General features: G+C 30.8%; 1 protein-coding gene across 2 annotated transcripts in view; it reads right to left on the bottom strand.

Moving 5' to 3' along the window:
- The window catches only part of LOC129965741 (latrophilin Cirl-like), a 716323-nt gene that overhangs the window by 516858 nt on the left and 184617 nt on the right, over positions 1 to 14848 (bottom strand). Inside the window, exon 2 of one of the 2 annotated variants that reach the window (XM_056079881.1) lies at positions 7814 to 7900. The gene's annotated coding sequence lies outside the window, so the exon portion shown is untranslated. Of the gene's footprint in view, positions 1 to 7809; positions 7901 to 14848 lie in introns of both variants that reach the window. The other variant, XM_056079880.1, reaches the window with a different exon arrangement.

Raw genomic sequence — 14848 nt, forward strand, 5'->3', positions numbered from 1 at the left:
AATTTCGTTAAGGCCAAATTTGTCAACTTCTGGAGATAAAATCGCAGTACAGACAATGTAACTCAGAACAATGATGAAGCGCTGAACAGTTTGTTAACTCTTAACTTTGGGGTCTTACGAAATATTTAAAGGCTACTTATTTCAGTCTTGTTTATCAATGTAATACCAATCTGAATTTTTCATAATTTTGAAATATCATCTGCCATTCGAATTCATTTTGATTGATTTGAATATCAAGAATTGTAAAAATAGCTTATATTTCTTAATTTTTTTCATTTGTTAAATACGACTATCCGTAACTCTTGAATGATCATAATATGTTTTTTAATGCCTTTGTTTCACTTAAGGACTTTTGGTTGTACAATATATACATAGAGAGAGAGTTCTAACTTTTTTTGCCCATTTTGAACACGTCATATATTAAATATATTTTATTTATTTATTTTGAAGTCTAACTGCAAAATTGTTGTTCTCAATGTAATATATTATTTATTTATTAAAATAATTCATTTAGTAAAAATGTTGAAAAGGTTTATAATGCCACTTTATTTATTAAGGTACTTACTGCTAAGAAATTAATTATTAAATATTAATTAAAACGATGAAACATTGAGAATTAATCTTTATAGTCATTTTTAGTTTAATTTTTTTTTATCAAAAAGTAAGTTTTTTTTATCAAAAGTAATTTTTTTTTATCAAAAGTAAAGTTTTTTCAGGGGCATATTTTCTTATAATTCGGACTTTGAGATAAAATAAATTTTTTTTATTGTGAATTGGTCAGCTTCGAATTAACAAAATTATTTTGCTTTTTATTTTAAGGATTTTTATACTTTTCCCATTTGCTACACAATTCCAGCTGGAAAAAAATATGCAACCCTAATTGCTAATTAAAAAAAAATGTGAAAAAAATTTCTCTTCTGCATAATAAAATTTAATATTAATTAATGATAAATAAAAAGCGCTTAACTTAAAAATAGTTTATTTGACAATTAAAGCAATGAAAATTCCATTATAAATAGTTATTTCAAAGGAATGATGCATCCATTTTCTAACTGAAATGCATATAACGATAACTCATTTCAAATTTTGAATTCCTTCAAATGCTAAATCATAAAGACTGCAAAATCAATTAACTTCTATATGACATAAAATCTAATCTATAATTTTACTCTAAAAGAAACTTCTTAACATTATTGGCACAATTTAAATAGAAAGTTATATCAAAATACTGAATTCTAATGTTCCAATAGAACAAGTAACAATTATTTCCTCCACGGCGGAATGCATTCATTCCATTCCAGAAAGAACGATTTAATAATAATGACTGCCAACTACATTTCGATGAATCTTTGGATCAATCAATGTGCAGTTTGGTGTTTGCTTTCAAAAGATAAATCAAAACAAGTCTCTTAATGGGCACAAATCAATAGCAAAGGACTACGCGAACCACACAAGAATTTACCTCCGCCGAGTTAAAATCGTTGCCATATTGATTTTTCCATTATAAAGAACTCTCGTCTGCCGTTTTAACGATCTCGTAAATCGAGAAGATAAATCGAGCAGAAGCAAGAATTAAATCTGAATCGAATTCGGAATTCTACTACCTTTTTAACACTTCGGTGTGGCAACAGTCGTGAACAAAGACCGCACGTTACGTAATCGGAAGACGGAGCGAGAGAGGCGACCTCTACTGGGATTTGTTGCATCTGTCGCTATTAATTGGAAATTAATGAACTGCATCCATCTTTTGTCATCGCAGAGCAATTTCGCCGTTCGCTCATGCCAGTGGCGTAGCCCATAGAACGAATGGCGATTCTCTGGGGATATTATTCGCCGTGGCTGCTGCATTTTTAAAACAACAGTGTCGGCTGGAATGCTTTATTTTTGGATGTAGGCTAACTTTGTAGATTGAAATATTCATCGAGGAAGAAAATAGAGTCAGGTTTATTTTTGATTAAGATTTCATATACTGTTTGCATTAAGAAGAGCAAAAATGTTTTGGTGATGGAACGTGCTAGAAGTTGCAAAACTACTTGTTCAGGAACCTATTTATTTTGTACGTGACAGGGATTTGCAAATTTTTGAAACAAAAGAGATAATATTTCATAGCATTTTAAATCTATTCGAGATATATGATAAACATAAATCGAACGAAGGAATTATTAAGGATTATAATAGGAAAAATCAAATAGAACATTATTCTTGTGGATTTATGTCAATATGCGAGTAGATTTGATATTTAGTGATAATTGCCGTATATGTGATTTGTAATGAGTTATTTTCGATTTAAGGAACGATTTTAAATTGTTACCAGCAATTCGCTTCTTCATTTCCATTTGAAGAAATCCATATATTTGCTTTCAAAAGACATAGATAGGCCTCAAGATAGTTTGCTCTCATAAATAGGTCTCTAGACACTGAGAACTCAAACTGTACCCTAATTGCAAGCTGCGTAGTTTTCCATGATAGATCAAATAATGCAATTAATCAATAAATATTTTTAGTTCAGGATATCTTCCATGACATCTACTAAAACATGATACAGGAATTTATCTTCGTATATCTAAATATCGTAAGGCATAACAGAGGAAATCTTATTATGTGAATAATAACAATTTGAATTTTTCTTAACGAAGCTAGAAATTTTTTACCTTACTTCAGATGTCATTCTAAACATATTTTGCATATTTATTTGGTATTGAATTTTAAAAGAATTCCGAATTAAAAATTAAAAAAGAGAGGTAATTTTGCCGTAACAAAAAGCCGTTTTTTGGAAAGAAAATCTTAAGCTACTTGCTGAATTTTAATCCTTAGGAATTTTATGAATCGAATAAAAAAAGGGGGGGGGGTGAATTAAAGTATCATCAGTTAATATAAAAATAAAAGATTTATTTATGTCATCAACATTGTTGTGCACAAATTTTCAGAATATTTTGTGTCTATTTTTTTTTCGTATATAGTACCTATCAGTTTTATGTTATTTTATTTAAAAAATTAAGAAATTATTTTAGTAAAGCATTTGTATTAAAACATAAATTATTATTATTTTAATTATTTTTTACTCCGCATTATATTTAGTTTTTATTAATAGTACAGAATTTTGATTACTTCTTTTTACAGATTTATTTCTAAGTACTACTACTTGCAAGAAATCAAAATTCATTTAATCGATTAATAAGTATTTAATTTCTGAAAATATTGGAGCATTCATTGGGAACAGCCGACTTTAGAAGAACTCCATCATCTCAGAACTCCACTTGTTTCAAAATAATACACAACTTTTAACACATTTACACATTTCTGAAATTCAATTTTCAGAAATGTGTACGAAAGAAATGGGAGTCGGTTCTAAATTGAATATGAAACAAAGAAAGAAATCACACTTGTTTCAAAATATTTCACTTTTATTGCATCAAATTATGTTTATTTTATTATGCACCCCCAGTGAGACTCTTTTTTCAAAAATGGAAATAATTTTTCTAATTTCTCTCAAAGAAAAGAAGGGGAAAAAAAGGAAATATTGTTTAGGACGAAGAAAAGAGAACAAATAAGTATTTATTTATATGTATCATTAACAATAGCGCCGACACTAAGAGTTTAAACCCTTCCTCTCCCCTCAATAAGACCTCAGAGAGGATATAAGCACCCAAACGAAGGGCATGAACGTCAGAAATCTTCAATTTACAATACAATAAAGCCCCATCATTGATCACGGGGCATTGTCAACGACGCCAAAGGGCAAACTCACAAAAGATTTAAAAACGAAACGAAAAAGAGTAATAAATAAAAGCGAAACAAAAAAGAAACCCGAAAGAAAATAAAATCTATGTTGCTTAAAGCACCCGCTAGAGACCAGAAATGACAATGAAAGGTTTTTCGTTATTTTTTCGGTGGGGCTAAAATATATATTCTTCTTCAGGAGATATAAGAAGAAACGCGGAAATAGAAACAGGCAGGAATTATATGGCTCTAGAGACCCTCGCCAGTTGCCTTATATTTACTTTGTCCATTCCTGGCCTTCCACCGCCCCTACAGGTGAAATATTTCGGCTCAAACTGAACTAAGTCTGCTCTCTTTCTCGCTTAACGGAAAATGTGGAATAGGACGTGAGAAAGAATAGCTAATTTCCACTAAACAGAATTATTTGTGGGATGTGTGCGAGAATAAGAAAAGAGAATCTAATTCCAGTAATCAGATAAAATGGTGTCTCGGCAAATAAAAATTATATTTACTCTAAACTAGATACGTAAAAATAAAATGATCGGAATATGACTTTAAAACGTTTCGGGGGAAAGATTGTCTAATACTATTAGCCATTTTTGGAAGAATTCTTTATGTTGTTGTTGCTTATGGTACTTGTCATAGATAAGCCTGCTGAGATAGTCAGCGATTTTAAGCCGAGTTTTGGCATCTCTTGTTTTAGCAGCGCCATCTAGGACCAAGAGTATGTCTTAGCTACTCATGCGTCTCAGTCCTTTTCATCAGGACTTCATTCATACATTTCATTCACTCATCCACAGATCGTAATTTAGATTTGAACCAGAGAACGATCATCTTTGATTGTATTGTTTCGACTTGGCGGACATTGTGGTTACGACAGATTTATATGTGCCCCGGCCATCATGTACACGGAGAGTCTTTGGACGGAAGGGTTCGAACTCACAACCCAAGGCCCTACTAATCAAGCTGTCTCGGCCTAGAATCCTTTATGAATATTATTACCTAATACATAACTCTTACAAACATTATTTTAGTATCTTTAAAATTTGTGAAATTCTTATGATTGTTGTAAAATTTAAAAAAAAATACATTTGATGTATTAAAAGAATTTTTCAGTTAATTAAATTGAGATTTTAATAAATTTCAGCGTTTTAAAAACTCTTTTGAGATTCATTATTCATTTTTGAAGTCTGTCTGTGTATGAGTGAGCAGGGTCATTCAAAATGCAACGAATTAAATGGGAGAGTTTTAGGATAAGGTCATTACAGCAAATTGTATGTGCACATTAAATTCTGTTCTAAACCAATTAATGTGAGAAGATACTCCTTCTAAAGAAATACTTTATTTTATTTTCATTACAAATCTAATTAAAAAAATTCCTTGATTCCTTTTCCTGATCTTGAGATTTTAATGTCTTTAAGCTTCGTTACATTCTCACTTTGCTGTAAAATTTTTAAAAAAATACAATTGATATATTAAGAAAATCGCCTGGTCAAAATTTTTAGTTAAGTCTACAAAAGTCACCACCCAGTATTGATGTATAAAAGAAAAGAATTGCTCCTGGATATATCATATCTACGACAGATTTAAACTGAAAAAGTAATGAGGAAAAGTTGTATTCTCGTTTTTCGTCAAAATACTGTTTTAAAAATATATTTCAGTTTTCATCTATTCCATTCTCTCAATGCTTAGACTACCCATCCAAATGACAAAGTTACGTTCTTTTATTTCCTAATAACTTCCAACTAAACCGCTGATGCACCCCCCTCCCCAAGTTTAAATATATACTAAAAATGCGAAATCAAATGACAGAACTTTGTGTGGCTAATCATAACACAACTGACGTAAATCGTGAGTTATAGCGCAATTTCTACCGTCTGGTTCTTTAGATTACAGAGCCGCAGACGATTTCAAAATAAAGTGAATGCTTGTTCTGATCGTCAAGAATGTAATTTTATACATTTGTTTCATGGCAACTATGCCTGGATTGTAGGGAACCATTCGTGTATTGAAATGTTGCCTGAAGTTTATTTCTATCCAAATAATTTTAGCTAGTTCTGCAGCGAAATGCAATTAGGCGCTGAAACATTCTATCAGACGTAATGTCAAACATTGCTTAACTAACTTATTTAACAAAGCGGTTTATAGTTATTCAAAGTTAGTTGGAAAGACTAAAGCTTTCACAAATTTTAGCATAAATGAGACATTACATTCGTCCCATCTTACTTGTTCATTAAAATGAAATTAATTCATTCAGTTTATTTTGGGGAATATAATTTCTCTTATAGTTCACAGTAGGGAAAAAAGTTTTAGACGTGCAGAAACAATAAAAAAGAGAACATCACTTCTATTTAAAAACCGAAAAAAAGAAACCCTTTTTTTCTGCGCAAAATAATAATAATAATAATATACTTACTTTTAATTTTATTCATTAATTAAGCAACATAGTATTTTGTTTACATACCGGTGGGTTCTTAATTAGTTGTCCCTTAATTTTAAATTAAATTCGTAATTAACTTCAGGTTGTCTATCTCATTTTTCTTCTCGTTTAACTCTTGATCATGTAAAATAAATTTTTCGATAAAATCATGAAAAAGGGTCGATTCATTTTTAGAGTACTATTTGGCAACTCACCTGAAATTTGTCAGATGAGTTGCCAAATTCACAATCTAATTAATTTCGTTTCGGGTTTCATAATCTTATGCCCATGAAATTTTTATGAACGGCACAGTTCGTCCTCCTAGGACTCATTGATCAGCTATTGTCTTAAATCTGACTAGACTTACCACTTTAACCTAAATCGATCTCAGAATCTAAAATCCAATGAAGATGTTTGGGATGCTTTTGGGTAAGTAACTGCAGCTGGTCTGCATATAATAATAAGGAAGAAAATTAATTCATTCGTTCTTTGATTTGGAATTTTGCTAAAAAGTCATGAAATTTTGTAAGTCACAAAAGAGAAAAATTTAAGAAAAATGTTGTTTAGTTTAATTCATATTGGATGGTTTATAACCTACTTTCAAGTAGCAAAAGAACTACTGTCGATAATGTTGGGTTGTAGTAATTGAAAGTAATAAATAAGGAGAATCATGTCATTCGATCACAAATTCGCAATGACTCTAGAATATTCTGGAAGCTATTGCATATATGGTAAAACCCGTTGAATGTAATGCAGATGGATCTTAAAATGATATTCTAATGTTTACAAATTCTTTACAATTACAATTCGTAAGAGTTCAGTTATAAAGTATACTAAAACTCGTTAAGGAGTGAATAAAAGTTGTGTATTATTAGAGTACTACAATTAAAACATAAAAAAGTTCGAAAAAAATCAAACGATATTCTCGCAATTCTTTTTGGCTCGAAATTATTTAATTAAAGCTAAAAAACCAAACGTCATACTATTTGAATGTGACTTCACTTCATGGAAACGGCGAATAACTACTTAGGGAGTGATTGAGCCTGATGATGATATATGAATAGGCAATAACCACAACAAATTTGAACGGCTATCAATCGATTAATCGATTTAATCTCCAATTAACCTCCTAAAACGGCGGATCTATCAAGAATTTGATCTAACCTACGATTAGTTGGTATTGTATCTGAGACAATTAAAAAAAATAAACGCTATAGTAGAAAACATAATGTTATAGTAAAAACATAAACGCCACAGTAATAAATATGATGATCTAATTCAGAAGCTTTTCAATCGAACTCGTGATATGAAGTTATGAAAGAATATTCCGGATAAAAATGAGATGGCAAAAATAATGAATGGAGTAGTTTTGACGCAGATGAAATATCGACAATATCATTAAAATCTAGCATTAGTGTTGGATCTACTTACATGCAAACGTGCTCTTTGATTATGAAAAGAAAATAGAAAATAAAGGAAAATATTCATTGAGTAATGTAGTATTACTTTAAAATACTGAATAATTAAAAAAATCAGACTGTATAGAATTGAATGCACGTAATAATAACTTGAATGTTATAGCATTCATGTCTTTTTGTTTCGCAATGACATATATAACACACTCATCAACGAACATGCTTAAGTGATGATATAATGAAATAAACATTTACTTACAGGACTTGAGAAATGGGTTTTAAAGAACTTTCAGGCATTCAGAAGATTCTGGAATACATCTGCACTCTCATTCTGCTGATTTCTCACCTAAAATTAAAAAAAGAAAATTAAATTTATATATATAAAAAATAAATATTTATTAATTAAATTTAAATTTCAAAAAATTTCCCTTTTTATCTTAAATAAATCCATATTATTTTATTTAAAATTTTCCTCTTATTTCCTGATTCAAATCCCATTTTCTTAAACTTAATTATTTCTAAACCCACTCTAAAAAATTGCTGAGTCTGGAATTCTCATGCTTCGAGCGTAGGGATAAAAACATCTAACGACCATGGCATACCTTCCAGAGATACCTAAGAATCCCTTTCTTGAATCCATACGTGACAAAGAAATAACTAAAGTCTTTTAATAAAAGCACTAAGGGGGGTATTTCTCAGATTTGGTGCGAAGAGACGCATTCTGCCTTTGTTGCTATTTATTAATCATGTTCTCCCATAGAAAAATAAATTTAAGTTCATTACAAATCTGTCTTCTTCTCGATCACTCGGTCGCACAAACCATATAACACAAATATATTATAAAAGTGACTCATTTTTAGTTTCAACGTTTATGCGCAAACACATTTCCAATCTATTTATTCTTTTTGTAATTTGCAATTTTGACTCTCCTCTTTTTCATAGCATACAAAAGAACTGTCAAAGCAAATAAGTATTGAAAGCAGACCCATTTGCCATAATCAGCATATAAATAATAAAAAATTATTTTTTTTTAAATAGGTGATAGCAACTAGCTTGAAATGTCAAGCATCAAAATAAATGCGAATTATAAAATGAATTAACGCTCTAAATAGGGAAGAATCTGAACAGTAGTCAATTCATTGCTTTTGAACTTTAGGCTTTTAATTATGCACTTGAAAATCATATATATATATGCAAAACTCTAACGCACATGGGACATGAATTGCTCTTATTACCTAATATCGAATGGTAACAATCAAAACAATCAAATGCATGTAAACCATCGCACACATTTCAGGCATTTGCATTAAATGCTTCAAACAAAGTCGCAAAATATTATTAGAAATGTTTTGGGGAGCGTCCGCCGCATTACCAAAAACTCTATTCTGTCAGAACGAAAAAGATACAAAAGAAATGAAAAAAATAGGCTTCCAACAGAGAATATCAACGAGCGAAAAAATGAGCTTAATTTTCGCTTAATGATTAATCATAATTACATTCCTTTAGATATTGCTGCTCATATCTTCCAAAAGAATTACCTTACAAAAAAGGATATTCATATTATCTTAAGACTTAAAGAATTTAATGGTATTTTTAATGGTATCGATTTCGTTAGTGTAAAATATTTCTCTTAATATTAATAATACTCTTTTTTTTAAAAAAAAAAAATCAGTTTGTTACTCAATCTAAACAATGTCTTTAAATATTATGATGGAATTCAAACGAATCCATCAAAACATTAAATTTTATGTTTCTGCTAATCATTAACTAGTATCAATAGTACGATTTCCATATACAGTTTTGCTTCGAAATACGTAATTTTTTTTCAGTCAATTAATTCAATTGAATACATGTTTTTCGATCGCATCAAATAACAAGGTAAAAAACACTTTTATAATAAAAAAGCATTTCGTATTAATCCATTAACAACCTAAAAAGATAATAATCTGGGTGAACAAACGGGTCGCCAAAGGCGGATAGTTTACAGAAATATCCCACATTGAGAAAAAAAAAATCGATGAAGGACATTGTAGTTTTCTTATATATGCTCAAAATAGATTAAAATAATATATATTTTATCAAGAATATTTAATGTTTTATCAAGAGATTTATGTAGGTTACACATTCAATAAATTTTTTAAAAAGCTAACAATACCTTTCGATACATAGCATTTTGGTAATGAACATACTTAAAAATAAATCATCTTTATCGTCCTCAATACATTTCAAACCATGCTTTGCAGCAGAACTGACATACCTTCATTTTATACTAAAAGCTACAACAACTACTTTTCAATAGAATTTCATTTTTTCAGACCATTATTCCTCTAAATGGCTGACCAAAAGTGGACTTTTATCAAAGCCATAAATTTTCGGCTTAGAAGTAGTTTTGGAGCGCAGTTTCATTTTCAGTATGTTTTTCAAATATATTGCAGTCCGAAAATATGAACCCGTTATTCTTTTGAATCCAACGAAAAAAAAAAGAGCTCTTTTTCACAGAATTTTTTTTATTTCTTATTTCAGAAGGCAGTTGGATATTGAGAATGTAGCATGAATGAAATATTTTGCTCAATTTGTGATCGCATGAGCAAAAGAAATACGTAGCTTTTATTGCACCTTATCTGCAATGGAAATTTTATGGTTCTCACATTGGGTTCAATTTTAGGGAAACATTATTCAGTTTTTGAATAGAAAATCTTCCAAACAGTAATCCCAAATAATGATGTCTGTGTCCCGCATGCAATATATTTTATAAGTGGGTGGGTTAATGGTAGAAAAGGATGCACAAAGACCGAAATGTTACAAATTATTTATGAAATAAAACGGTATTCTGAGTTATATAATATGGCAACCATACCAGACTGTAGTATTACCCCCTTCCTTCCCCAACAAGAAATAAGCGAGATTAAACTGAATAAAGACTGTCGCGATAACATATTGGCAGGAATTAAAGTTGAATCCTTATGACCATTGACGCCTACTGTATAATCACTCTAATAGGAGATACGTTCCATTATCCTAGTGAAGGTAACTTCACTCGAAATGAGGGGACCAATCATTATAACAGAAGTATCTCATCCCCATATCTGGGGTCCCCTCCAGTTGGGGATATGATAACTATACAGGGAACATTAAATAGTTATTTAGAAACTTTAACAGTAAGTCGGATATACAGAAACAAATACTTTTTAGAACATAATCTGATATCGCAAACATAAAGAACAACAGCCACAGTCTTTGTGAGTGAATTAAATAAAAGGATGTATCAGATAAAATGTACATTTCTTACTAGATGAGAAGATTTGCAACAACCAATTCAATGAATAATTTCATTGCAAGTACTAGTCCTATTTTGTCAAATAGGTGATAGTATGACAATAAACCTTTGGAATACTTAAAGAAAGTGATAAAAAGACTCGAAATTAAAGTTACACATGCCATTCAGGATGTGTAACAAGACGATAAAATGTAATTCGATGGTGAAGACGTGAATGCAAAATTTCAAGAAGGATGTAAAAATGTACACGATGAAGAATGAATCGGCAGACAATCTCTGATTGATGATTAATTATTGATAGAAATTTAAGACAAGATTATGGAGAACTGAAGATTTACTATTACATTTAATGCATTTTTTTTTCAAATTGCTCCTTTACTTTTTCATCACCGTGGACGGCATTTTTCTACGACGAGTGCATTCAGTGCCCCGACCTAGCCAAAGGCCATGCGAGAAACTTGATGAGATCGCCAAAGAGCGCCCCACCTAGCACAAGGGAACAAACTACACTTGATGACATTGGGCCCTTGCAAAAATAAAGAACCCTTTAGAGAAAACGCATATTGGTACAGAGAAAAAAATATTACATTTGACATTACATATTTAATATTGAAATATTAAAAAAATGTATAAAATACATTAAATGAGTGTAAACTTCTTACATTAGGAAAAGCTAATTACAAAATATTTGACAAAATGTCCCTAATAAAAGTTTTAATGACTGGAATTTTTATGAGTTTCGACTTCAAGAAACATCCAGTTTCTTGGTCATCTGAGTCTACGTTCTCGCCACAGTGCACAGGTTTTGATCATGTGATTTTATAGATCCTTCATTCGTGCATACGAAACGATGCACCGAATACACTTTTATGCACATAATACGCTTCTACGACGAGTGCATATGAAAGCTCGTCCATCGCTGTGATAAATACATTAACAATGATACAACTATATTGAAAAATAACCTAAGCATAGTACTTAGTTACGTAATAAAATCGTTTCCTTTGCTTTTCATTACTTGACTGAACATTATTTCAAGATACCCCTCCTAATCTAGATTAATCTGCATGAGAAGTTTATAATTTCGGTTTTGTATGTCAAAGCCGACATTAGCTGGTCGAAACTCAAGACAAGAAATGGCAACGAAATCCCTGGCGTTTCATTTCTCCAATGCATCGAAAGAAGTTTTTAAGAAAAGTGAATGTGGAGCTGGTCCCTGAAAAATGAATATTAATCCCGTCACCAAATAGCTGACGCCCGAACCTTTCCAGCGACACCTTTGACTGGCGAAATACGATAATTGGAAGTCAAGAATCGGAGGATTCTTTTCATTTTTCCGGGGACGCCTCCTTTGAAGCGGCAAAATGCTCCATCCGAAACTTTGCGGAGTGTCTTAGGCTTTTCATTTCATTTGATGCAATCTGCAGCTTCGGGCTGCGGCGAATCGACTTTGATGGAGATTTGGTGGAGGGACGCAGTGCTCATTTGCAAAGGAAAAGATTTCTGCAGAAGGTTCGACCCTCTGTCTCCATGGAGGGATACAGAAGACACCGAACAATTCAATGAAAACTTCCAATAGATATCATCAGAATTTGCAGAATTTTTGTCCTGGGTCATATGGGAGTTTAAGTGCAAGAATGAATGTAATCAGAATATCTGAACATATTGCTTTCTCAAACGTAGAGTTTTCGGATTTGTAATATGGACTATATTCTGCTGTAATCTATCTAAATATATGTATAAGATGATTGGTAATTACTTTAGCGATGATTTATTAAACAAGTGGAAAGATTCCCAAAATTATTTTCATTTCACTGGTTGCCACCGTCCCGGCCTAGAGGTAGCGCGTCTTCCTTGTGAATTTTGTGTCCCGGGTTCGAGTCCTGGTTCAAGAGTGGTTGTTCTTCACTCTGTATTTTATCTGAGAGGTGTGTGAAAGAACCCGTCCCCTTCCTGTAAAAAGAGGTTGTGCAAGCGAGTGTGTGAGTGCAATCTCAATGTAAACTAGAAATCAGACTTCTGCCCTCGGGTGCTCAGGGCAGAAGTCTGATGCTCTTTACCCTCAGAAGCTACTTCACCCCCTTTCTGTGGTAGCGCAGACACGACATCAACATTTCATGAGCTATTCCTATTATGAATTTTTGATTCAGGTAATCCCTATCGAAATCTTTTTTATAAGGATTTTCAAGACGATTTATTGAATGGCTGGACACTGAAATTTTTCAGGAAGTAACATCTTCTTATAAGCCATTTCTCATCTCTAAAACCAGTAAATACGCAAACCTCAGGCACTAATTTAATAATGCCACTGTTCAAATCAAAATGCTGAACTTTTCTTTGTTAACAGACAATATACAAATGCACCATTTCCAAGAAATAAAGTCCCCCCCCCGAAATAAACTTGTAATTAAACTTGGTATACTTACAGTAAAACATTCTATAAAGTAAATCTCTTAACGTAAGATTCCAAAGTTGACACATAATTATTTATTGGGTAATAAGTCTCATTAAAAAGAAAATATTTCAATCTCATTAGATTTTTAATTAATTAGAAATTAAATTAAATGTTATCAAATTAACATGATGATACCGAAACATACTATCATACTAAAATTTTACATTTCCTTGAAACGGAAAAAAATAATTATGGCTTGGGTTTTAAACTATTATTAAAAACCCATGATTCATTTTACCATTCATTAGGTACTCAAATTCTCAATTTCTGTTAGATTAAATAGTTAGATTTCATAGTATAATTTTTACTTTAAAAAATCTGTAAATTCACATTTTAAAAATAGTTCATTTTTGATGTTTGCTTGCATGCTGTTCTTTCAAATTAACATTTCGTATTATTTTAACACTATTTTATGAATTCGTAAACTTTATTTTGAAATGATGGAGAATTAGTATTACACAGACACAAATGATAAAATGAGTTATGATCTTCAATACTGTATTTGGATATTGTTTTATGAATTTGTAAATTAAAATTTTTTAACGACGCAAAATGACGGTAAAAAGCGTAGACAATGAGATAAATAATACTTTTTTCCGCAATAAAATTCGTAGACTGATCGGACAAGACAAATCAAACCTTAAATATTATCATTCTAGAATATTATAGGCTAGAAATTTCATTTTCTCTCTCCTTTCTGGCCATTTATTCCGGCATTTTACAGAAATGAATAAATAAATAAAATAAGGAAGTAACTTCAGAAACCGATACCAAAAAAAAACAAGTGTGATAAATTAAGTTCTTAAAAAAATGGATTAGCTACATAAGTCTTAAAGCCAAAAAATAAAATCTAATTTTCCACAAGCTTGGTGAAATAATTTAAATGGAAATCTCAATTTCGATTAATTTATTCTGTTTCTAATAAAACACTCTCAAAATATTGTCCTTGTTTACCTAAAACACGAATTAGTTACAAACTCGGAATTCTCAGCAAGATTGTTTTTTCTCTTACTAATTGAACTTTGTTTACATGCTCTTTCAATTACCTTTTTTCCATTCTTTCTATAAACAGTGCTTCTTATTTAGCACCAGTTTATTTGAGTAAATAACAAATGCAATTATTTATCGAAAGTAATTTGAATGATCCGAATTTTGATAAATATCTTCTGTTTTTATTAGCTTTTATGAAAATAATTCTTATTAAATAACATATTTGTTTGTGTATCAAAACTGAGTTCACGGAATTCTTTTCCGAAGCAAATTTACATTCATTTCATTTAATGTCTTTCTCTTTAATGGCATTTGCAAAATTATAACTGCAGTTAATTGATAAAGTAGCATTTATTAATATTGTATAATCGAAAATGAGATCGCTATACATACTTTCGGTAGCATTACTTTATTTTAGGGCGCAAAAATAAATTAAAACATATTTTAATTTACGAAATATTTGCAAATAGCTATTTATACCTAAATTAAGTTTTAATGCTTTGTTGCTTTCAATTCTAATTTATTAGCCTTCCTTTTATCGGGTTGGTAATATTAGAATTTTGGGTATCTGA

Source organism: Argiope bruennichi, chromosome 4 (genome assembly GCF_947563725.1).
Source record: "Argiope bruennichi chromosome 4, qqArgBrue1.1, whole genome shotgun sequence".
NCBI lineage: Eukaryota > Metazoa > Arthropoda > Arachnida > Araneae > Araneidae > Argiope > Argiope bruennichi.